The following is a 26,462-nucleotide window of genomic DNA, read 5'->3' on the forward strand; positions in this document are numbered from 1 at the left end:
ATCGTAAGTTTACGTCTCGATCAGCTTTCAACCAGAAAGAGAATTCTATATATCAGTTTATTCCGTATGGGATATAAAGTAAGGGGATATGCAGTATTGTCTGACCTCTTTTGATCACAATGGTCAGAACTCAGTCAGATCTTTCAAGTCAAAGAATGTTTTAAAAATATATATGGTTTTAAACTTCGTTTGAAAATGAAATAAGTTATAAAAATAAATCAATATAATTTCGCTTTACCTAAGTATCTCAGTTTTTTCTTGATTTCAGTGAGGATTTGTGACTCAGCTGAGCTGTTAAGCTATTAGTCCACAATAATGCAAGTTTCAAATATGATACGGCGACCACTTCAGTACTGACATCTAGCAGGGTTAAGTTGTGGCAGTTTTTAAGTAAATATCATCAGTCGAGGTGTTTATGGAGTCTAATTCATTTAAACAACTTTATCGCAAAATTTAAAAGCAAACATGCCGTAAGAGATTAGGAGATGTCGATATAATTTAAGCTAGAAGCAAAATATGAAGTTCAATCTCCACAAGATGAGCAAGCGGAATTGTGAATATATGAAACTTTTACTTCCTTTGGTAAGAGAATACGAGAAAGGCTGCAGGAAGAACAAAATAATCACAGATACGACTTCCAAATGTCAGCTTTTTTGTCGAAATAGCTACAGTACTTTTATTTGTATAGTAAAAGTTGAAGTTAAAGTTAAAGCTCCGATATTCCAAGTATCGATTCAGATTTTCAGCGTCTATCATGATGAGACCACACCCCATTATTCTTAGACTTGGTAAGACGACACCATTGTTCAGCCATCCAGGTTGAATATTGTAAAGTATCATCGAAAAAGTAATATGGACGCCTTCAGACCGAATTTAAGGAAATGGCAACGGTTTAATGTGGCTAAAGAACAACTAAGAATCAGCAAGGCAGCAGTGATAAGTGGCTATCGATATTCTTGACCCAAATTTAGAACTCTCTGACATACTGCAGTTCATTATTTTTATCTCAAGTTTCAAGAGTTATAGTTATCAATAAAAAGTTTTTTTTTATAATCTAAGCATCGCATTAAACAATTACTTGATCTAATTCTTTCATCCATTTTGCGAAACAAAAAATAAATGAACAGAACGTAACATTATAGTCCCACTCACAATAATGTGTGTTACTAAACGATTATTACTTAATAAACAAATGGAAAGATTTTTAGCTTGGAATTGCGTTCATGGAACTCGATTACTAGCCTGTAATCTGTAACATCGGCACCAAAAATGATGAAACTGCACATGGATAGGGAGCGAAATGTATTTTTCTTCATGTATTTCTTCATAAAGGTGCATTTATCATTTTCCAAGTTTATCAGAGTTAAAATAGAAGGCGATTGAAAAGTAACAACTTGAAAAATTGTCATGCTAATGAAAAACAAATCAATGTCAATTTTCCTCTCATTCTTGAAGATGGTTTCATCACAATGGTTCATCTATTCTATAGTCGTTTAATCTATGGAAGATTAGATGGACAGACAGGACGAAGCTAATAGGCATTCTTCTTAAAAACACGTCATTTGAAAAAAGCATTGTGAAAAATATATCATACAATAGCAAAGTAAGGACGTTGTAGAGAAAATGTTTACAATGAAGTGAGTATGAGATAGAAATAAATTATGTTACAAACACAAAAAAACCGATTGTGCATCTAAAACTCCTTAATTCAGAATCCTAGGCTTCGTTGCTGATAGAGTTCGTTGAAATAGGCGTTTAGAACTGTTCCATTGAAATCAATTGTGTCCCAATTTAGAACTAATTCCAAGTCCTCATTTGCACATGTTTGCTGCTCTGCATTTTTCAGGGTCTTTTTTAAGATGCATTTCGTTGCTTCTGTGCTTGATTTATTAACCAGCTTTCATAATTATTTCGGAGTAATTACGTAATTGGTTTAACGAAAAAGTTATTGTCACGAAATCAGAATCCCAGGCTTCGCTGTTGATAGATGCACTTCGTTGAAATAAGTTGCAGTAGTCTGTTTTATCGTAATGGGGGGGAGGGAATTCCAGCCATGCGTGATAAAAATGACTCTTCTTGACTGTTAAATTATTAAACATTCTCACATAGAAATATCACTGTGTGTGTGTGTGTGTGTGTGTGTGTGTGTGTGTGTGTGTGTGTGTGTGTGTGTGTGTGTGTGTGTGTGTGTGTGTGTGTGTGTGTGTGTGTGTGTGTGTGTGTGTGTGTGTGTGTGTGTGTGTGTGTGTGTGTGTTTCGACAGACTGGCGGATGAGAGTTGTGCTCTAGAAACTTAATTCGGATGTTGTATGATGTTTATAATTTTGTATTGTATATATATATATAATATACAGTAATACAGTAAACGCTATACAGCAGTATAGAAAATGATATTAAGAAACGTAAACAGCTGACTCTAGTCTTCCATAACAAACTCCACCCCATCTGGAAATCATCATTAATATCATTAAAGACAAAATTAAGACTATACCATGCTACCAGTAGATCCATTTTCTTGTATGGTTCTCAAACTTGGACAATAAGCACCAAAAAAAAAAAAAAACTACAGATCTAATTAACTCCTTTGGAACTACATGTCTCAGACTGATCCTTGGATACACTTGGATGGACCGTGTCACTAACTCTGCTGTGCTAAATCTGGATAAGCAAGACCTAGTTGTCAATATAGTCAAATAACTACAAATCAGATGGCTTGGGAATCAATTCAGACATCCTGAAGTCTCACCCTTTTTGGAATCCTTCATCCTTTACAAACCAGAAGATGGCAATCGCAGTAGAGGAAGACCATGCAAACAATTTTGGCAATACATTATATGAAACTATCAGTAGGCTGAACTGTAAAACTCCATCTGACATCTACCAGTTAGCTCAAGATAGAGAGACTTGGAAGATTATAATTTGCAATATTTAATTTTTAATATAAATCTCTTTTCCCTTTTCACATTGTTTCACATTGTGAATAAACTATGATGATATACAGTAATATAAAATAATATTTTATATTGTGTTATAAAATAAAATAATTGCTAAATATCATTATGCTTTAAATTGCATGAAGAAAACTATTCCTTTTCAAACCCAATTCCACAGTACTACGATTGTGAGTATTAATGTTTTATCATTCTTCTCTTCTTATGGTGCTACCTTCTATCGAAGGTCAGCGACCATCTTGGCGAACAAACTGCGTTCTTGCGTTAATCGGAGCAGTTTTGCGCCGCTCTTTCTTGTCCACGTCTTGATGTTTTCAAACCATGATATTCCTTTTCTTCCTCTAGTTGCTTGGCCATCAATTCTTCCTACCAAAAGAGTTTGTAGAAGTTGGTATTTGATGTTTCTCATGATGTGGCCAAGATATGATATTTTTCGTTTCTTGATTAATTGTACAGGATCTTTAGCTTTGCCAATGGATTTCAAGACATCTTCATTGGTAATTTTTTCTGTCCATGATATCTTTAGCATTCTTCTGTATAGCCACATCTCAAAGACTTCAATTTTCTTGATGGTTGTCGCCTTCAATGTCCATGTTTCAACTCCATAGAACAGAATAGACCACACGTAGCATTTCAGCATTCAGCATCTGACTTCCATGTTTAGGTCTTTATTGCAGAATAATGTTCTCATTTTCATGGACTGCCGTGCAACTTCAACCCTTATCTTTATATCTATTTTAGGATCCCACCTTTCTTTAAGCCAGCAATCAAGATATTTATATCTTGACACTTAATCGATATTTGACCCACTGAGTGTCAGTTTCATTGATGATGATGTTGAATGTTTGCTGATGACCATGTATTTTATCTTGTTGATGTTTATATTTATTCCCATTCTTTGGCTCTCTTTGTATACTCTGTCAATGAATTTTTGGAGATCCATAATGTTATCTGTAATTAGCACGGTGTCATCTGCATATCTTAGGTTGTTAACAATCTTTCCATTTATTGTGATTCTGTCTGGACATTCTTCCAATGCCTTTTTAAATATTACGTATATGTTGAACAAGTGTGGTGAGAGCACGCATCATTGTCTCACTCCTCTTTGGATGTTAATATCACTGGTGATAATGTTGTCTAATTGAATGGTAGCTGACTGATTACAATATAATATTAGTCTCATGTCTTGTTCGTCTAGCCCTATTTGTTCAAGGACTTCTATTAAGTTAGTGTGTTTGACTTTGTCGAATGCTTTTTCAAAATCTATGAAACTCATAAAGACGGATTTCTATTTTTCTATGCATTTTTGTATCAATAATTGGGCACAGAAAAGGGCCGCTCTACTTCCAAAACCATTCCGACCAAACTGCGTTTCACTTAGAGTTTCTTCACTTTTTCTATAAATACGATTCTGAAATACTTTCAAAAATATTTTTAATGTTTGGCTCATTAGACTAATAAGTTGGAAGTCGCCACAGGAATTCGCTTTGGGTTTCTTTGGTATAGTGATAAATGTAGATTTGAGCCAATCTGCTGAAAATTCGTCACTTTCATATATTTTATTAAATAGTTTTTCAAGAAGTTTGATGTTATCTTTGATATGTTCTATTAATTTTAAAAATTCTGTTTGCACACCATCTGGTCCACTGACTTTTTCTGTTTTACTTGATCTTATAGCATTCTCTATTTCAGATTTTATAATTGCTGGTCCTTGAATGTTATATTTTATATTTATAGGCTTCTGGCTAGTATCATTGAAAAGTTCTGTTATATATTTTATCCAAATCTGTGCTTTATTCTCTTCTTCTAGAACTGTTTTTTTTTCACTTTCTTCTCTTAGAGACACTGCTTTTTTCTGAGTTTTCCGGAAATTTCGTTGATTTTCTTATACAGACTGAAATTATCATGTTTCTTCTGAAGCAGTTCAATCTCAGTACATACATTTTTCATCCAATTTTCCTTGGCTTCTTTTATTGTTTTGTTGATGATGTTATGTGTTTCTGTATATCTGGTTAGGTCTCTGTTTTTGTACATTCTTCTTGTATCAATAAGAGAAACAATCTCATTTGTCATCCAATCCTGTTGTTTTACATTATTCACATAACCTACTTCTTCAATACTTGTTGTTACGATGGCATTCTTTATGATATTCCAAAGCGATTCCACTCTTTTATTTTCTTCTATGTTAATCTGTTGTAATTATAGGTTAAGCTGTGTCTTGGCACTTTTATTTATCTTCGGGTCTTTTAGTTTTTGTACATCAATTTTATCATTATTTTCGGTAAATTGAAAAATATTAATAATATTCAATATTTTATTAACTGCGGCTCTACACTGTTTATTAGAATGCGAATATGGAGAACCTAAGTTTAATAATCTATCTATGGCCTACACGTTGTTTTAGTCTAGGAGTACACCTAAGAAAAAATAAGATGCTTCTAACCTTTTCTAGTGGTGTAATTCTCGCTATGTACAGATAATTGCACAGTTAATATCGCTGTATACACATATAATTGCCGGCCTGGTTGACCAAGTGGTAAGCGTATCTGCTCTCCAGCCAAAAGGCTGCGGGTTAGAATCCCGCCGTGGGCATGGATGTTTGTGATTGCATTGAAAGTACTAGTGGTGGTAGTCGGCGGTAGATGGCGTTGGTGTTAGATGATGAAGATTGGCGCAGTAGTGAGACAAAGTGTTGTAGAGTAACCCTTCCTCGATGAGACTTTGGACTGCCAGGAGATGTGATGTAATAATAATGAGTTAAGGCACAGTGTTAAACTAGATATATATTGTAATGAAGACAAAGACAGTTTAAAGCAGAATTATTGTAATGATTTTTATTGTGGTATTTATAAATTAGCATTTATAATATAACAAACAGTGTTAAAGGCAAGATATTGTTTTTAGAAATAGAAATACATTATCAATCCTTCATATTTCAAACTAATTTGGGGATTAATATAATTTTTATTATTATAATTAGTTAATTCTTTCGAATAATAACACATTCTTCCACATAAACTTACAAATATTAAAACCAGTGTCATTTTTGGTAGGTTTGAGAACGAAAAATTAGTAGTACGCAGGTAATTATTGCATTATTTCTGGTGAATGACTTCAGCTCTATGTTTGGCACGCTGCTGGTGCACGTGTTTGTTTGTTTTTTTTGTTTTGTTTTAATAGGCAAAGCGCTATACATTATTACCCAGTCTTTACAATCGTTTTTTTTTCTTCCTCTAAAAATGTTCTGCTGCTTTTTTTTTCCATAAAGTATAATGATATTGAGTAATCTTTTGGATTTTCATTTAATTACAGCGATATAATAAAAGAGCCCCCGTACTCAGTCAGTATAGACAAAGCCCTTTGGTCGGTCGAAAAGACCTGGGTTTGATTCGCGTCAGTGGCCTGAGGAACCTTTATCTGGTCTCTTTCGACTAAAGGTGAGCTAGCCGGTCTCATACGGAGGTAGGGGTTTTTTTCACCCTGAAGCTCAATTTTTTCTTCGAGAGAACAGGAAAACCGGACCCGTGAACACACATGGTTTACAGTCGTGAACACGACCCAGCCATATGCAGGTCCCGAGCCGGCATATGGCTGGGAGCACATTGCTATCCCTAACCCCTCCAATAAAATTGGGGGTTGGGGAAAGCAGTGGTGAACTACCCTGTAAAAAATCTCAAGGTGCCCACGAATACTTTCTGAGCAATGCCTACGAAGTCACCTACGGTCGGAAACGACTGAAAGGGAAAGCCAGTTGATATAATAAATAAAGTCAAACTTAGATGTTTTACGAATTTTCGTTTTGTTTTTACTATTGGTAAACATAACACAAGATAAACCAGAAATTCACTTATACAACATTTTATTATAAAAACGTGTTAGATTGAAATCATAAAGTGATACGAGCAACGCTGTGGGAAGAGGATTATTATGAATTTAGGATGATTTTTGAAAAGAAATTCAGAGTGTGAATGAAAAGACAAATACTGTTTTTATTTTCGTGATTTCGTGATTCTCACTTTGCACTGGTTCCGACCCAACACGAATCCTACTTTCTCCCATCTGCACCAAAAGTGCATGAGGACAAACGGCTGTGTACTCCCCACCCTTTAAGAAGACCAGTGGTGGACACTAGGTTTTATAGGTAGGTAGGAAATTAGAGTTGAGGCCAAATGATAACACGGCTCTCCCACCTCAGCACTACGCATTTTCTGATCTACGGAATTTTGCTAGCAGACGTTTCGTTCTACTGGATTTTTGTTCATAGGTCTTCTGATCTACAGGAGTTTGATAGTAGGCTTTCGGGTCTACAGGATTATTTGCGGAGCAACTCACTAGTATTTCTAAGACCGGAAATAACTTCAACCAGCCGGCACCAGACGATTCGGTATGGAGAATATAAAGGATATTTTACAGAAATTGAATAGAGATTAAGCGGTTGACCTGTTCAAAAAGCTGTTGAAGAAGTTTGAGTTCGAGTGGCCGGGATTTCTAAATTCAACCTACCACTGTTACCGACTATAGACAGATGACCAAAATGATGGACAACTCTATATTGCCTTATCATACCTTTTCTCTAAACGAAAGAAATATTAAGGTGGTTCTCCGAGGTGGGGGGGGGGTGTTGAGGGCACCACTGATGAGATCACTGCAGATTTCGACAATCAGGGCCTGACCAAATCAAAGTAAGCAAGATGCTTACTTTGATTTGGTCAGGCCCTGATTAAAAACCCCTGATAAAAGACCAATGCCACTAGTGCTAGTCGAAAACTAGCAACATAAAGAAGCGAATTTATGAGCTGAACGCTGTCTGCAGACACGGAATAATAACAGAACCGCTCAGGAATAAGGTATTAGCAGGGCAGTTCTTATTATTCTGAGTCTGCAGACAGCATTCAGTTCATAAATTCGCTTCTTTATGTTGCTAGTTTCGACTAGCACTAGTGGCATTGGTCTTTTATCAGTGATTTTTAATCAGGGCCTGGCCAAGATCCACGCCGGCCAGATGCGCCAACTGCGGAGGATCTCATCCCGCCAATTTTAAAGGGTACATTCTCCCCCCCCCCTTCAATGACATTCGAGGCAACCAAGGTGGTGATCTCAAATAAATCCAATTCTGATAACCCAGGAAAGAAAGCAACCCCCCCCAACCATAACCAAAACATACGCGGAGACATCACGTTCTAAAAATACAGCATATCATGAATAAACAAGCCCCAACCTAACAGCAATAATAACTGCCTCACTAGCCACCATGCTTCATGAATTCAATAAAAACAGCCCATGACCAACCTCCACAAAGAGATTCCTTCAAGAAACCCACTCCGTTCTGGCAGCCCTCAGTTATGAATAAAAAACAAACTCAAACCTAACTCCCTCCTGATTACTGCCTAGAATGCCAATAGTCTGGCCAACAACTGGGGCTGCAAGAGTTTGCACACAGGCACGGCACAATCCTGACATGATATTAGTCAACTAAACACACCTCAGACCAGGTAATATCCAAAACTTAGAAGTTATTCCATGTATAGAACATATGGCGGTGAAGGCACCGCTATCTATATCAAAAACTCTCTTGCAGAGAAACTTACTAGTACTGTATTTCTAAGACCGGGAATAACTCCAACCAGCCGGCACCGGAAGATTCGGTATGGAGAACATAAATGATATTTTACAGAAATTGAATAGATATCATAATGTCATAACCAACCCACACCATGAACCTGGAGGTAACCGGCATAGAAGTGCACATCAGCAATGAAGACAGGCTCAAAATTTATGTAGCCTTCATCTCACCAAGCAACCTACTATTGATATCAGATTTGGACTCCATCCTCGACTCTGCAGATTCCATTATTTATCATAGCTGGAGACCTAAACGCCAAGGATAGAGCTTGGTTTAGCACTACAATCAATACAAATGCCGCACATTATTCAATTATACACTGAACTCAGCTGTAGTTACAGGACCCACTGAGCCCACCCCTCACAGCTTTCTGGGCAGTTCTGATGTAGTCAATATCAAATAGAGATGATCAACGAGCTCTCATCAAATCATAACCAACCGCATCCTGCTCAAACTAGGCACGCAAGATCAACTCTCCCCCTCCTACACTCCTTTATAGCATGGGATTACTTCGAAAGTTAAGATAGCTTTCCAAAATTCTTCTGGAGCACATCGGACCAGCACCTACGACCATCATTAACAAAAAGGAGGAGATAGACGAAGCCGTGAATAACCTAACAAACCAAATCAAGAAAGCACCAGCATCAGTCACCAAAACCACAGTCATCCACTCGACCAGCTCGATCCCAGAGGATATCATGGACTATTTAATCAGAACTAAAAACAAAGCCATGAAAATATACCACAACAAAAGAGCCCCGCAACACAAAAAAATCTAAACAATTTGAACAGTCAAGTCAGAGATGGTCTTCAAAAACGCAGAAATCACGAATGAGAAAACAAATTAACAGCACTCAACCCACAGGATCAAACATCCTGGAAATTCCTGAGAATCCTTCATACCAAAAGACAGTCCCTATGCAGGCTAAGCAAGGAATTGCACACACGGATAAGGAAAAGTCGAAGCTCTAGTGGACATCCTGGAAAAACAATGCAGCCCATCGTACGAAGATCTAAATATTAACTTCGTTTGCAAAGTTCATCAACAGGTTAAATGTATCTTAAGACAAACAAAGGACAACTCGGAATGGATCACCCCCACTTCCCCATAGCATGGTAAACTGCTGGTATCATACGAATAAAAAATCCAGGAAATAATCCCTAACTCCCAAAGTTACAGACCCATCAGTCTACTGTACAACCTAGGAAAAATCACTGAAAAAGTCATCCTCTCTGGGCTACAAGAAACAACAGAAAAACTAGGAATCATTCCAAAGAACAATTTGGCTTCCGACGAGAACACGGCACAGTATAACAAATATCCACCGCTTAGTAGAACACATTACAAATGAATATAAATGGAACCTGCACACCGCCTCGGTATTTCTATACCGTTAAAGCATTCGATAAGGTCTTGCATCAAGAACTTCTCTACAAACTCATAAAAGCAAACATACCAATAAATCTCATACGTTTAATAAAAGTATACTTAAACGAAAGAACCATGCAGGGAAAAGTCAACGGAATAGTTTAATCCCCCTACTATTCTCAATCTATCTAGCAGACATCCCACAAAACCTGAGGACAACCATAACAGCCCTAGATGCAGATGACACAGATCTCTCGGCCCCCATCTGGCAATCCTTCCACTCCAGGACAGTATCTTTTCGCGGGGGAAATGGTTCTTGGATTAAAGGATCCAAATAAATCCCCACAGAAGCTCAGCCATACTTTCAGAAGGAAAGCCCCATCAAAGATGACATCCAGCTTTTTGGGGAAAAGATTCCATGGTAGACAGAAACCAAATATCTTGGAGTACAACTCAACAAAAAACTCCGATTTAACAGCTACATCAAACTAATAGGTTCTAAGATATCCATAGCCATATCTCAACTCTACCCTATGATCAACCGCAGTAGCAAACTAGACATACAAAACAAGTTGCTAATAATGTATACCTCATAGTGATACGCCCTGCAATCGCTTATGCCTCCCCGCCATGGAGCCAAACCTCAAAATCAAGCATTCTAAAAACTGCAGCGAATTCAAAATAAGTGCCTGCAGATTATTCTGAACGCCCCATGGTTTATTATAAACACCCAGATACATCGAGAGACCAGAATTCAATACATCTCTTCCCTTCTTCATGATCTAGCTGAAAAATTCTTCACCAAGGCAAGCACGCACCAAATCCACTAATCAAACAAGCCGCCAACTGCAATTAAGCAGTCTACTGCAAACAGAAAAGACTCAAATCAATTCTACTCCTTGCTGAACACAGCTAACCCCACTGCCACCAAAGGGTGAGGGTAAAGCTCAAAGCTACTCCATCCTCAAATTTCTTTACACAGACAAAGGGGAATATGAAAAGCATGTTTGCCTCACCCATCTAGTCAGTAACTTTGTTGTTGTTGCAACGCTGCGGATTATGGCTGTTATTGCTACTTAAAGAATTTTTATGCACAGCTATGGTAATTTTAATGCATTTGTAAATAATTCCTTCCAAAAGTATTAAAATTGCATTGCAATATTGCTTTTCATTCTGGATAAAATTTGAGCCTAAATTAATGTGTAGTGTTTTGCTTCTGTATTTCTGTCTTTAAATAAAACAAAGATATGAAAGAGCTTTTTTCGCTTAGTAATTTATTGTTTCATCCAATCAAGCAATATCCAATCTTAACAATATGGAAAATCAAAACACTAGCTATTATCGAAACTCGATATGTTTCTTTTATCCGAAACAGCACAAATGATCAAAAATTTCACGACGTAAAAATTCGTAGACATCCGTTAACAATAATTCGCTTTGTTACTTTTTCCTCATCAAATTCGTTTGAAGTCTGCTAGCAGAAGCCTCTCCTTTTTTATTTTATTTTTGTTGGCCTGAGTATCTAATGCTTTTCCATCAAACTAATGTCCAACGAAAGACTGGTTCCTGCCTAGAAAGTTATTATCCTTCTGAGAGTGATTCGTATAAAAAACAACTATAATCTTCGACCTTTGAGACTTGATGCATCCCTCTTCAGTAGAATGAAGGGAATTTCCGGTCATTTGAACATATGTAATGGCACAGGGAAAAATGACGTTATTACAGAAATAAGGCCGAGTAATGAATTTGTAGCGTTTTTAAAAGATCCAGTTCAAGAGAGAAAAAAAAAAAGAGAGATAGTTTGGCATAAGATGAGATGTAAGCAGTAGTTTAGTTAACACACAAGAATCTGAGGTTTGAAAAAAGTAACTTCGATGTTAATAATAATTAATTCTTTGTTTGTTTTTCTCCATAGTAATAAAAAGGTGTGGAAGAAAAAAAAACATTTTTCTTCCCTTATAATCATGTTAATCAATTCTATTATATACATTTTAAATCTGCTCTTCCAAAACTCTTAATTATTTAGAATGTTGAAAGGGAGAAAACAATTAACACAGAGAGATTCAAGAAATTTAAAGAAGGATTGGGAAATCTTAGCGGAAACGGGAATACAGAATTAATAAAGGAAGTATAAGACTCATTTGCTGGTTAGTTAGTGTTTGTTTTGCGTATATTACACCAAGACAACTAAAAGGCTGAGAAAGAATAAAACGAAAGATACGCATCTATAAATCGAATGCATAATATAGTGGTTTTAATATTGATTTAGCTACTGGGATTCAATAGGAATTATGAATATCTTGTTTTTTTTCGTATTCAACTTCAGGAATTGGACATTGATTTCCCCCATTCTGACGTCGATGCTGCTTGGGTCTTTTTTTCTGGTATGCTAATAATGAATATAAAGATTTAAAAGAAAAACCACATCTGGGTTAATCGAAACAAACAACTGTCCCAATTTTAACCTAAAATTGAGCTTAAAATTAGGAAAAGAAATTTGATATTCATTTCCGATCATATAATTCTTTAATAAAACTGCATTTAAATTTTTGCTTCGCAATATTTTCAAATGCGACTGGATGAAATAGTTTACTGCTGGCTGGATTTAAAAGACCTGAGTTTTCATCTGTCAGACACATTGGTAATACGGGTAAGCTTTTATAAGGAAGTCTCGGGCACAATTCTTTCTTCCCGGATTCTGTTTTCACTCATTCAAGCTGAATGAGTTAGAATACATGTAGCTAACGAATGAAATTCAGCTATCATAGTCGCCTGAATACAAATAAATTATTACTGACTGCTAGAGTGTGTCGTTAAGAATATAAAAACAATCCTATCTCTGATGTATCCTTAAATATAGCCTACGCATCAACTTCCTTGCTTGAAATTTCACTTGTGACTTGATTATTATTATTTTAATCTGATGAATTTCATTATTACTTTTGATTTACATTATTTGCTATATTTTGGATTTTAAAAATTTCGTATTGTGAATTAGGTCCTATTAGTATAATAAAGTACATTCGTCTGATGCCACAAACGGATGTGGCATAGTGTTTTCGTGGCAAATTATAAGATCGAGTAGCTTTAATTTTAAGGCGTACCTTACTACTTACCTTCACTCACTGTTAGTCTCGTTTAAGCATATCTGGTTTTTGTATTTAGGAAGGAAAATACAAGCTATTATATTTTAGCAAGAACCGAAGGTGTTCTTATAATTAAAAAAAAGTCTTGCTAATGAAATAATTAAAGGGATTTATTCCCTTTAATTATTTCATTTATTCCCTTTAATAACAACACTTGGATAAGAGAAGTTCGGAAATAATTATAACGGAATACTGGGCAAAAATCTCCCCATAATGAAGACTTAATTGGATTTCCCAAATCCAAAATGCACATCGTAGAATTACAATAAGAAAAATTCAAATTTAGATAAATATAAAAGTGTTTAAACACTCCAGTATTAGTTTAGCAACTGTGTATATTCTAAAACTGGTCGAGACATTTTTGAAATTTTGCTACGGTTTTATTTTCTTAATGGTAATAGTATCTAACTTGATTTTTGATACTTTGGTATGTTTTGAACATTGAATCTTCTCTTGTATTATATTACGATAGTTCAATTAAAATACGCCGCATGCACATGAAATTTTATACTCGTCGAATTGCTAATTATTAATTACATATGTAGCCTTCTTCAATCATGTAGCGCTTCACAGAAGGTTTTTTGTAGTTTGACAAGAGGCACATTTATTTAGGATAATACGATTTATTTTCTTTAATTTCAAAGAATAGCCATACAGCAACTTGTAATTATGAAAGAGAACAGCTTTTACATAAAGTTCAATATTCTCTCTACTTTTAAACACCAGTTTCACTGTGTTCGAGTACCATAGAAATAAGCGAATCCCGTCGATTCCAAAGAATTTATTATTTTTTTTCAATTTCCTTAAGCAGTCATATTCGAGATTTGTCATGTGATATGTTTTTTATTTTCTAGTCGTTTGATGGCGTTCAAACTCATGTATTACTACAACAGCCGTGTGAATATTGACTAACGGTTTTATTTGTGATTTTATCTCACTTTGAAGTACTGTACATTAAATCTCTCAATAAAAGGAGTCTGCTGAACTACTTCATGCATAGTTAACAACTATGCCGTCCGATTCGGTTCCTACTTTGAAATAGACAAACTGCTGATTGTCTATTTTGAAATATATTTTGATTTTTTTTAATTTATAAGAAATCTTTTTGATTTACTCAAATCATTAATGTACAATCAAAAAAATTAACAACAAAGGAGTCCTTTTTGCCTTATTGTACCACGACTTAGTATGCAGATCAAAAAGGGACATACAGAGGGAAATATTCCATATTTGGAAAGTCATTTTTTACTACGTACATAAATGCAGTGAATTTTAAATCGTCGTCATTCAGTAGTCAGTGTTTCCACTTCTATCCATATTTTTCCATAATAAACTACACAAATATGTGTGCCTATATGCCATCCGGGACTAGCATTATTTGATGCATTCCTTCTATTAAAGTTGATATCGCTCAAAGAACCCTTCTTCAATATGTCAAGTAGAGTTTTTGAGTTGACAAGTAAACATAGAAAGAAGAAAATAGAAACAGCGGTTGCAGCGGAATAAATAGCTCAAGAATGTGAATAAAAGCAGGGATAGAAAGTTATGACAGGATATGAGTTCTTCTGTGAAGAATTTTCAAAATTTACTATCTTTACTGATCTAGTGGTTCAGTCTGAGGCGAAGTGTAAATGAACCAGCACAGTGTTGCGATCTAGCAGAACACCCAAATGGTGTTCTACTACCTAATTTCTAACAGTTGAAAGTAGACGGTATATTCATTGTGTGGGCAATTAATGAACTGAGTCGACAAAAGTGTATGATGTCTAATCCCTTTGGAGTCGTTCGCAGTATTAATCTTGTGATAACATTCCAATACGTGAGGAGTAGGCAAATATGTATTCCACTGATGCAGTAAATCAGATACCTCCCTCAAGTGTCCTAAACCCTGCTTTTCAGAGCGTCCTCTATGAACGCTTCAAATGAGATTGTTCTTAGAGTAGCTGTAATTGCATGTAATTGCATCCGAACTTTGGATAAATTTTATCTCATGAACTGCACATCGTTTTAGAATTAGTACAAAAGGATTATAGTAGGAAATACACCGTTAATATCCAATTATATACAATATAGTGCTGCATACATCACAGAGACATTTGATATATGGAGAGATAAATCAACTGATGTGTTTCTAAAATAGTATAACGACAGTAATTAGTTATGAAAGTCTCTTGATTTCAGGTCTATTTATCTGTTGAAGTGTAACTTTTCAGGTAGGGTATAGAAATACCGGGATAACTATTTTTTCTGGTGCAAGTAATTATTAAATTCTTATTTAATCTGTGAGCGGATAGAGAAATTAGAAAGAAAATGTGCTTGAAGCATGATGCAAGCAGTATTCGTTAACATTGCTCTTAGCCTACTGGCAATTAGTAGTTTAAAGCAGTTATCTGAATGCTTTGGGAACACATGACCCATTTTCTGAGGTTAAAGTGCATTGTATTGCCACATCTTAATTCAGCTGAATAAAAAATGCGTGATGTATAACCATGAAAAGTTTGTTTATTACATATCATTATCTGTAAGGATAGACCAGGTAAGAGCAGATACCATCATTATTTTTTGTATTACTATTAATCAACAACCGGTCCAATTAATACTTCCAACTAAGAATATGGTAAATTAGTCAATCAGTTAAGAGAATTCTTAATCAGCGGATATTTTATAATCCCAGTACCTAGGTGTTGTACGCCCTCAGCGTTTCTTGGATTACGATAAAGCAAATTGAGTAAGACGAATGATACATCTAAACACGTGACTCGTTACATATTTGGTTGAAATGATGTAGGCTATACAGCTGACCCAGTTGGAACATTATTACACAGACGATTCTCTCTTATCTGAGTCAGAAACAGCGTCATTTGAAAGAACATTGAGTGGCGTTGCGATAAATATGTACAGATGAGAATGTAGTCGGAAGTAACGTCGAATACCTATATTTGTATATATGTTACATGTTATTTATTTATATTAAAAATTACCCTATACATTGTTATCGTTCTTCGTGAAAGACTAATGGAAATTGGTCTATATACACAATGAACGAATTTAAGAATATTCATATAAAATAAAACGAAAGAAAGATAAAGATGGCGACGTCAGGAAAAAAAAAACATCAAATAATAAATGTCCCAAGTTCGTTTTGGAAAATATAAATATGCTCGAGAGATATTAAAATATGATTAGATTTAGCAAACCAAGCATCTAATAAGGGAATACACTTTATTTTGAGTATAATGTTACCATTCTAGATAAACATCGGAAATTATTACACTTTCAACTACATGTTTATAAATATCGTAGTTGAAATGTAATAATTGTGCAATGATTTTTCTTTTGTGTAAGGATGCAAGTAAATTTCGAAAAATAAAAATGGGGCGTTATGTTATTTGAACATCAAATGACGATTAAAATTTTGCGGTTTAACAGAAGAGGCAGAGGTTATCCATAGACATGCTTTATACAGGAGAGAAAACGAAGAAAGAAATGTTGGATATAATTAATATCCAACATTTCTTTCTTTGGATATAATTAATATCCAAATATTTCGAAGAAAGACCCTTTTAAGGATCAAGGGAGAAAAAAGCCTTCTTTATTAAATGAATTAATTTTTAGTCCGATATTTATGAATTGTCGCATGCCAATTGTCGCGTGTGTCCTTAGAAATGTTCCTCGCGTCCGAGATTGGATTAGGCGTTGATCGGATCGTTCGAGCTACACTGCGGAGACGCGTTGATGAATTTATCAGCATAATAAATAGAATACGCGTATTATGTTTTTTTTTTTTTTTTTTTTTGTATTAACCAAAACACAACATAATATGCATATTATGTTGTGTTTTGGTTAATTGTGCATAACGGAAAAGGCTCATACGTTCCATTTAAAAAGTCTACCTCATACGGCTATGGCAGTGCGTTTATCTTGCAGAGCAGACAAACCGACGAGAAGAATAGCTACAATTAGCTGACAAAGTACACACTGGGTTCATAGCGTTAGCTACTTTGTCCTCAACTCAAAATAACCCTGTTTAAAAAATAAACATTTCTAAGTTTGTTATATGTCAGAATTGGACCATTGATTCCAGATAACATTTGATTTTACTTTATCTTCTTTTTCTCCGCTTCGCATTTTTTTCTGATATCTCAATGGACACTGGATAGAAAAGTTTTTCCTCAATCTGAGAGGAATGCCATGTGATTCCGCAAATACTGATTGCGACTAAAATTTGTGATATTTGATTCAGCGAACGTAGTTTTAGAGCCACAAGCTTATGTGGCTCTTCCCCCTGAAAGAGTTTTTTTTTTTTTTTTGGTTACGCCAAAAAAAAAAAAAAAAAAAAATGTGGGTTACGCCAAATACTTTTTACGACCAATTTCTTACGCAATGTCCGAAATGTCTTATCGCATGTGTGTGTGTGTGTGTGTGTGTGTGTGTGTGTGTGTGTGTGTGTGTGTGTGTGTGTGTGTGTGTGTGTGTGTGTGTGTGTGTGTTCTTTTAAATCTGCTGAAGATTTAATAAAGTTACAAAAATACAATGGATGAGTTAAATACAAAGATTGCATTTTTATGATTTTACTCAGATGAAAGCACAAAGCAAACTCTGTTGCTTCAAAAATGAATCCCATCCATCTCTCCCTGTAGTTCTTCAGAAAGCGATGCTGCCCCAATGTTTGAAAAGAAACCTGATTCGAAATCTGCTTTCAACGGAGGTTACGTTAGCTCGACTATTCCGTAACGGACAAAGCTGTCAAAAAACATATGTAAAATTTATAGCACATATACACATATACACACTCTCTCTTCATAAAATGAGTTGCTTTACCGTCATCGAAACAACCAACCAATCTTACGGATTGCAGTTTGCAGGCACAACTATCAGATACTTAAATCTGAGGCTGTAGTTGACTTTTTTTGGGGAAAGTTGATGCGTTCTTTCGCGAAGGAAGTTAGGCTAAATTTTAGTCCTTACTACAAGAGAAGATAGAGAGAAGACGAAAAAAAAGATTTATTAAATGTCCTGTGGGAAAAGCTTATAGATAACAAATGAGCCACTTTACTTTTTTCACTAAAGCGTGGCTATTCATAACAAGGATACCATGTGTCTACTGCATTGGAGATTTCCCAGGCTTTATGCTTTTTTATAAAACATGTTTTTAATAAGTATGCGTTTCTCCTGTATTGTAAAACGGAACGTTTCTTCTAGATTAAGAAACGTATCATTCGTCTTGTCCTATCGAAAATAGCTTCGGTTATCTTTGAATTCCAAAAAGAAATGAGAAAAACGCAAGAAGAATCATTCGCACAAAGCAGTTTCTGATTTAAAAATAATCCTTAGATTCACTAATAGAAAGATGTTTTTGTTTGGGAAATTTTCTTCGATGTCTTTTAGCGCAAGGGATCATCTTTTGCAACTATTGCGTTATTCTAATTAAACGCTCTTATGAATTGCTAATCTATATTTGCAATTTCTGAATGGCAAATATTCTTCAAATATTTAACGTAAACTTCAGCAATGGAAATCTGAACCCCGTTTTGTTGTTTTCTTTAAAAAAGTATCAACAGGAATCATCACTATTACTTAAGAGATAAATTGTTCATGCAACGCTCACCTGAAGTAAAGACTCTCTCCACTAAAGTTAAAGGTCAAAGAGCAGATTTAAGATTGGCACATACTGGTAATATCACACACCGGGATGTGTGTGTTACCTACACCGTGAATTTATTCGCTAAAGGAAATGGAATGAAGTACTTTAATGTCTTTTTGTTCAAAATAAATACAAAGTGATTGTCGATGTGCGAGTTAGCTGGCCGCACATGTAGGAGAATAATCTAGAAATAATGAATAAGTTTAGTCTTCCAGTGATATAAATTTCCACCAGAGTTTTTCATACTTCAATATGTATCTCGCTCTTAATAAGAATAAAAGAAAATTTTAAAGTAATTAACAACTTCTGTAGTTGCATATGAGCCACATTAATGTTTTTAGTACACTTAAACATGTCTACGAGACATAAATGTCTTATATCTGTCAGTTGTGTTTTGGATTGATTATTAAGATGTTGAATTTCCAAACAAGAATTGTGTTGATTTGATTTTCAAGTCGGAAGAATTTTCAATACCTTCGGAATCAAATTTTTTCTTGTGTAGTGTGAAAGTGAACGTCATTGCTTTCTCCAGTTGTATTTTATACTCTCACCACTGCCACACAAGAACAACATGGAATTTTATTAAATTTAATTTTCATTCACTTATTGCACTCTGATCTTCTATATTATTAAAATGATTTAAAAGTGACAGATGCACATCAGAGTTAACTGTATATAACTGGAAATAATCGGATTTTTTATTTCTCTCTTCCCCATATTCATGTTTACCATGGTGAATTCAAACTTCATCAAGAATTCATCAAGAATTAAACATTTGCGTCGCGGCTTCGCTAGTCTCTTCCTCTTCCAACTTGGCTTCTCTCTTTCCCTTAGGTCAGTATTTATCCACTTCTTTTGTTAACCAATATCTTTCCATTTTATATAAACACTCTTTCCCTTTCTTTCTGTCTTCCTCGATTTTTTACGTTTGTTGTAGATGGCTGTCATCTAATGTCTCCATTTTTATATAATCTAATTTTGTGCATCATTTAATTGCTCTTAGGCTCTAGTGTTTTACTTTGATCTGTTTTTAACAGTTCATATTTCTGAACCATATAATAGTGGGAGTGGCCATCACTTTCTAAACATTTAGTGGGCTTTCTTGTAATTTTTATCAGTGTCCATTTAACTGCTCCACGGATTTTATGAAATTGTTTTCTTTTTTCATCGATAACTTTATCTTTCAGATATATTATTAGGCAACCTCAATGAATAAAATAAAATATGTCACCTGTTCTAATATTTTGTGTTCTATGATTATTTCTGATCTAATATTATCTCGACCTATAAATGAGCAAGACTTTAGTTTGCTTTTGGAAAAAATTAAATTGTATTCATTTGTTGCAATTATTATTTTGTTTAAATCATAAACTGATTTTTGTAGATCATTTTCATTGTCTTGTTATACATTGAATGTGGTATTATGCGATAGCGTCTGATGAAATGCTTCGTCATATGGAAGTTGGGAGAGAACACGGGGGCATCCATGGAAGTTAAGTTGTTCACAGTCAAGAAAGAGGTAAGAGCTAGGTTTTTCTCTCACAGAGAGTGAGTAAGTGGAATAGTTTACCTTTAGCGATAGTGAGCGCAACTAGTGTGAATGAATTTAAAGGAAGGTATAACAGTTGGTTTGGGTGTTTTATAGCCTGCCTCGATGAATCCCTGACTCTCTGAAAGTCTTAGATAATAATAATAATAATAATAATAATAATAATAATAATCTCATCATCTGCATACATAGCATTGTATTGATAACAGTCAATGATATAAGTCCATGTTTTTTACCTTGTTATTTTTTCGAGTTTTTTTGTTATTATTTACACACCTGAAGAAGTCGGCGTTCCGACGAAACTAGTCGTGTTATATTAAAGTTTTCTTACCTTTCTCGGTTTTCTTAGTCAGTATAATTATTAATTTTTAAAATGTCTACAAGCCGAGTTAATACTAGTTACAATATATATATATATATATATATATATATATATATTATAGATACCAAGTTATTTTAAAGATATAAACCTGGTTTTTTACTCCATTTTCCAAGTAAGCAAACAGACAAGTTTGCGCCTGCAAGTGTTGCAAGTCTAGCTGACCCTGCATGTAGTGCAAGCCCAAGGCAACTCATGGTAAAGGTAGAATAAGCTCTGATCACTATTCTTAATATTTACCCTTAATGCAAAGCGCATCTCCTGGAGGAGATGTATGATGCTATGTATTAAAGGCAAGGGGCCACTACCCAGACCGGTTTCGACCATATAGCGGATTTACTTGCGTATATATTTTTATCAGTATAAAGGTTTCGCCTTAGTATCAAAGGGCAAGGTTTAACAAGATTTAAGTCTTCAAAATGACTTTCAAATTAAACTGCAAGAACAGAAACCAGGATATTTGACGATGACAAGTGCAAACTGCACGTACATGATGAACAACGTCATGAGCTAATTACATTACAGTTCTAGTAAAAATAACTTTAACAAGAGTTAACAAAAATAACTTTATATATATATATAGAAAGTTTTTACCTTAGGTATAATATACGTTAAAGATACCAAGCTATTTTAAATAAATATAAATAAACCTGGTTTTACTCCATTTCCAAAGTAAGCAAACAGACAAGTCAGTCTACTTTACGCCTGCAAGTAGGGGGTGACCCCGTGCGTAGTGCAAGTCTAGGCAACTCGTGGTAAAGGTGGTATAAGCTCTGATCACTATTCTTAATATTTACCCTTAATACAAAGCACATCTCCTGGAGGAGATGTATGATGTTATGTATTAAAGGCAAGGGGCCACTACCCAGACCGGTTTTGACCTTTATTGAGGTCTCGTCAGTGGGAGCCAGGCTTAGCAATACTAAGATTTAAGTAATACAGAGCATATAAATATTTTACCAAAACAAGTTACCATAAGGTGCTTTGACCTTATTAAATAAAAATCTCCAGATGAGATATAGATGTAGAAAGTTTTTTTCCTTGGGTATAATATACGTTAAAGATACGAAGCTATTTTAAATATAAATAAACCTGGTTTTAAAATAGCTTGGTATCTTTAACACACACACACACACACACACACACACACACACACACACACACACACACACACACACACACACACACACACACACACACACACAAATATATATATATATATTCAGCGTGTGTTAGGCAAACCCACGAAATAGCAATCACCGATATTATATTTTTGCATTTCTTCCTATTAAAGACTCCCTTAATTATTTCATGGCTTCAAGTGATTTCTAAAATTAAACACACTATACTAATGCCTCATGAAGAAGACTTTCAAAACGTAAACATTGCATTGCATTCGCATTAATAACCCGGGTGCGCAGATTTTGCAGCAGGTCGAATTCTTAGCATTCTAGTGGTTTTAAACCTCCCAGAAGGCGAAACAGGGTGTGCGCTGAAATAATTCCACCCAGAAATAAGTGGATGTGATTGGTTATTGTGTCAACCAATACAAATGAACGTTGTCATTTGTCACGAATTGCTGTTTTTGTTTTCTCAGTTTCATCTGTTTCTGGTGTATGAAGTGTGAACTGACGAGGGCACCGATATTGATAATTTTCTATAAATAATTTATAACTTTTGCCCATGTTTACAATGGGAAACGGTGTTGACGATCTACTGAATGTCTGCGTGAGCTTTCGCGGATTGTATGATTATAGTCGAAAGAGGTTGGGACTTGTGTATAAGTAAAACGAGTTATTTCATCCTTTCTTTGATTCAATCCCGTAAAATGATACTGTTCCAAGTGATTATTTTTTCTGATTTCTCTGTGTGTTATATGGCTGTATTTAAAAACTGTATCGAAATTCAAATTTTCCGCGTCTCACTCTAGTATTTACCAAGGATAATTTAATCTCACGACGAAGTGTAAACCCTTTGTGGCTTCTCACGTAACCGGAGCGCGTGAAGTATATCTGTTATAATTATATTGATTGATAAATTAAAGCATTCAAAGTTATCATACATTAATTGTATTGGACCAATTAATATGCGTGCTGATGCGATATGCACTCTTAAAACTTTGATTCATCAGTAAAAATGCAATCATACTGTCAAATTGGGGGAATTTTGTACCGCTGATTGCATAAGCCAAACAACAACACACCTAACCTAAATGAGCACGCGACGCCACTGATATATATTTAATAAAGGTAATTAAATTTAATTGTGGAATTTGTAAAGAAGGACTATTTTTCATAAGACGGATAATTAAGTCCATCGTTTTTTCAATTTTTATTTGGTCGATGCAATAAGGTCTCAGAACTCTTTGTATAAACGTTCCAAGAGATTATTACTTTAATGGAGAACCTTAATTTTCTTTCAAAGAATTCGGTATCTGAGGGGTAGTGATAATATGCTCCGCAAGTCCCAATTGCTCTGACTTTTGGAACTTAGCGTAATCTAAATATTCATCACGTCGCACTGCTGCAGATCTTCTTGTCTGGCCGAAATTCGAAAATTTACCAGAAATTTGATTCAAAAGGTGTAAAGGCAGACCCTTATCTTCACCTAAGCCTATGAATAAGATGAATAAGATATATGCCTATGGAACTAGACATATATCGTATTCATGAAACGGAAGGACCCTTGTAGGGCAACTGCTCTAAGCACTTTGGTTATACTTTCCGAGACGCTTTTAACATATGTAATGGTGACACGAAGGACCACCTCTGTATCACTATTAATGAGAGGAAGATGAAAAGAAACTATAATTATTAGTCATCTTATCAACATACGATTCGGTAAAACCATTAGTAAGGATGGTGAACGTGGTGTGATTTTTTTAAATCTTAAAGTTATTTCTACAAGAAGCTTGATATAATTAGACCATGACGCTCTGCATCATGTACGTGCATTTCGCGCCTCATTGTTGAATATACCGGTTTCTGTTCGTGTTGTTTAATTGGAAAGTTCATACTGAAGATGCCCTTGATACTAAGGCAAAAATTGTATACTAATAAAAATATACACGCAAGGTATACGTCACGTTACATATATATATTGAATAGAATTGGTATGTGTCTTTACATACATTTTGTGTGGTTTGCACTAAATGTAATGGAATATCCTTGTTTTTAATTTCTTTCTTTCTTTTACGCTGTCGAGGTTTTTTTTATTCTTACAACCGTCTAAAAAACTTCCTATGAGACAGGCTAACTTTCGTCAAAAGAGACCAGATGAAGGTTTCTCACGTCATTGACGGGAATGAAACCCAGGTCTTTCCGACCAAAGGGCTTCGTCTATAACAACAAAGCTACGGAAGCTTTGATTTTTTGTTTATACTCCATAATCTTTGTCAATGTATGTCAAAAGCTATGGATTCCCCCTCCCCAACAAAAAAAAAAAAATTAGAGATATAATTTCGGAATTATCTTTTACCAGAATTATTAATCTGCAGTAGAAACTAGTGGGTTGATGATTTTAACAACTTAACGTACCAATTCAAAATCAGAAAGCGGTCGTTTTTCTGCCAATCGTTTGGGCGAGGGTGATTTGCTGGATCAAATTCATCATTATTTGAAAAATAATGATGAACTTGTGCAAACGAAATAGCCGATACACGCCGTTGGCAACTTTTCTCGCCTGAAAGGAAATAGGCACAAGATTGTCTAGCGTCTATATTCGGTTGTATTTATATGTGAAACCAAAATTCAAAATCAATTTTGGTGCAATAACATGTATGTTATGTTAAGGGATTAATTGTATGTTAAGAGATTAAAGAGAAAATTTGCATTGTTTGGTTGCAGGAAGTTTTTTTTTGTATAGCCACCCAATCATTGTCTCATTTACAGTACAGCTATTGCTAGTGTTTTTTTTTTTCTCTTTTTCTTTTTTGTTCATTGCGTTGGATTTTTTGTTTACAAGAAGTCATTTTAACGATTAAGTCTGTAAGATGTGGAAAGCGAAATTTAAAGTATGCTTAAAAACTGAACTCGTATCCTTCAGAAAGAACTCCATTAAATAGTCTGACGACAATGTGAAAGATTACGAATTCTTCTAAAATAAACATCCCCCTCATGTCACTTAAAATGCACTTGTAGTAAAATAGCGATTGGTCGATCAGCTTCCCGAATTTCTGATACACTTCTTTAGGCCTTCTGTTATTTTCATTCGATATTAAAGTCTCTCTTGTTCGGAAGTTGCATTGCAGAAAAGTTTCTGTAGACGCAAACTAAGTATCTCTTTATTATGCTGAATAAATCAATCAATCAGGCTATTCAAAATTTCTAGCTTTCACACCATTGCTGTAATCTGTTTTTCGGCAAAAATTATGCTTATTATTTGCCTATTATCTGCGTGCGTGCGTGTGTTTTCTGTAATGCGGAAGTAAACAACTGTGTAAAGTAAAGTGAACAGGTGAAAACTTGTACTTTTGAGGCCAGTTAACGCCCTTTTAGGTTAAAAGGCTGAATAAAATTAGCTTAATTCGCATAGCATGAGAAAGTGCGCGGGTTATAGCTCTTAATCGTTTTTTATCATCCAAAAAGATTATTTAACTATTTTTTTCATGGCAAAATACTTTAATTTATATTTTATTCCTATTATCATTCATTATATTGGAACGCCTAAATAATATTTGCACTGATAATTCGAGTTGACTGTTGCACAAAGTATAAATATTCAAACAATCGATCTATTCCTATGTAAAGAATACGGAGAATGTTGGAGAGTGAAAATCAGTGTTGTTAAACTGTTTGGACAGCATTTCTGAAAGAATACTGACTAGTAAACACAAAATTTTGCAGTTTCCCGCTATCTGAATGATTGATTCAACTAGTTTATTTCCTACAATATAAACATCAGCCTTGACGTCAGTTTAGAACACCATAAGTATGTTGTTCGCGATTTTTCTACTTCAATGCTACACGCAGCGTGATGTTACTGTTGTTTTCGCGCTGTGCAGGAAGTTAAAATGAGTGAGCATTCAGGTCTGATCCTTCAACACTTTTGTGGCTTTGAGAAGAGTAAATATCCCGTGTTGTTTTAGTATAGATAAAGCATTTGGAGGTTTAAAATACTTTTGGTGTTTAACTCAAAAGCCTCTCTACTTTCCATGGTATGTGATTACAGCTATTCGAGGAAGACTGGTGCTGACGTAATTTATGAGAGAAATGCCATCACAAATCAGAGAAGTGTGAAATATGCCATGCAAATTCATCGTTATCGCAACTGCTAATTACAAAGGGTAGAGATAAAAGTAATGGAACTGCCAGCTCAATCCGCTAGGGAAATAACCTGCCATGAATAATATGAAATGAGTTTCACGATTGACAAATCGGATTTTGTCACCCCTGATATCAAAGAAAACACCCAGAGTCTTAAAGATTTGAAATATGATATCTTGGGAAGATTATCGTCAGTCGTTCCCATTCAATATGCTTCATTACAGTAATTTTCAAAAAGGCACAGCAATTATATTCAAGCTTAATAGAATAATTCTTCAAAATGACCTAGATTCTGAAATTTTTCATTTGACATACTAATTCGATGGTCGTTTTCTTCCAAGGTAAAGGTTAACTCTGTGAATTACATATAAGATTTTATTATTCAGCAGTGGAAGTCGTTAGTTCACGAAGAGAAAGAGAGAGTGGGAAGTTTTTTAAGAGAAGTAAATATAGGAACCACAGGAGTTATTTCATAAACGCTTGAATTTTTAGCGTTTCCTGAATTTGAATATTTGGATATTTTCAGTTTTCGGTGAA

The 26,462-nt window shown here is 34.9% G+C and overlaps 1 protein-coding gene across 9 annotated transcripts in view; it reads left to right on the forward strand.

Annotated features, from left to right (window-relative positions):
- LOC150104529 (lachesin-like) overlaps nucleotides 1-26,462 on the forward strand; it is a 1,086,504-nt gene that overhangs the window by 312,460 nt on the left and 747,582 nt on the right. The window contains exon 1 of one of the 9 annotated variants that reach the window (XM_090395731.1): nucleotides 20,220-20,252. The exons of the other annotated variants lie outside the window; for them this stretch is intronic. The gene's annotated coding sequence lies outside the window, so the exon portion shown is untranslated. Of the gene's footprint in view, nucleotides 1-20,219; nucleotides 20,253-26,462 lie in introns of those variants that run through there. 9 annotated transcript variants of the gene reach the window in all.

This window comes from Typopeltis vanoorti, chromosome 7 (assembly GCF_054136105.1).
Source record: "Typopeltis vanoorti isolate ZY-2024b chromosome 7, IOZ_Tvanoo_1.0, whole genome shotgun sequence".
NCBI classification, from domain to species: domain Eukaryota; kingdom Metazoa; phylum Arthropoda; class Arachnida; order Uropygi; family Thelyphonidae; genus Typopeltis; species Typopeltis vanoorti.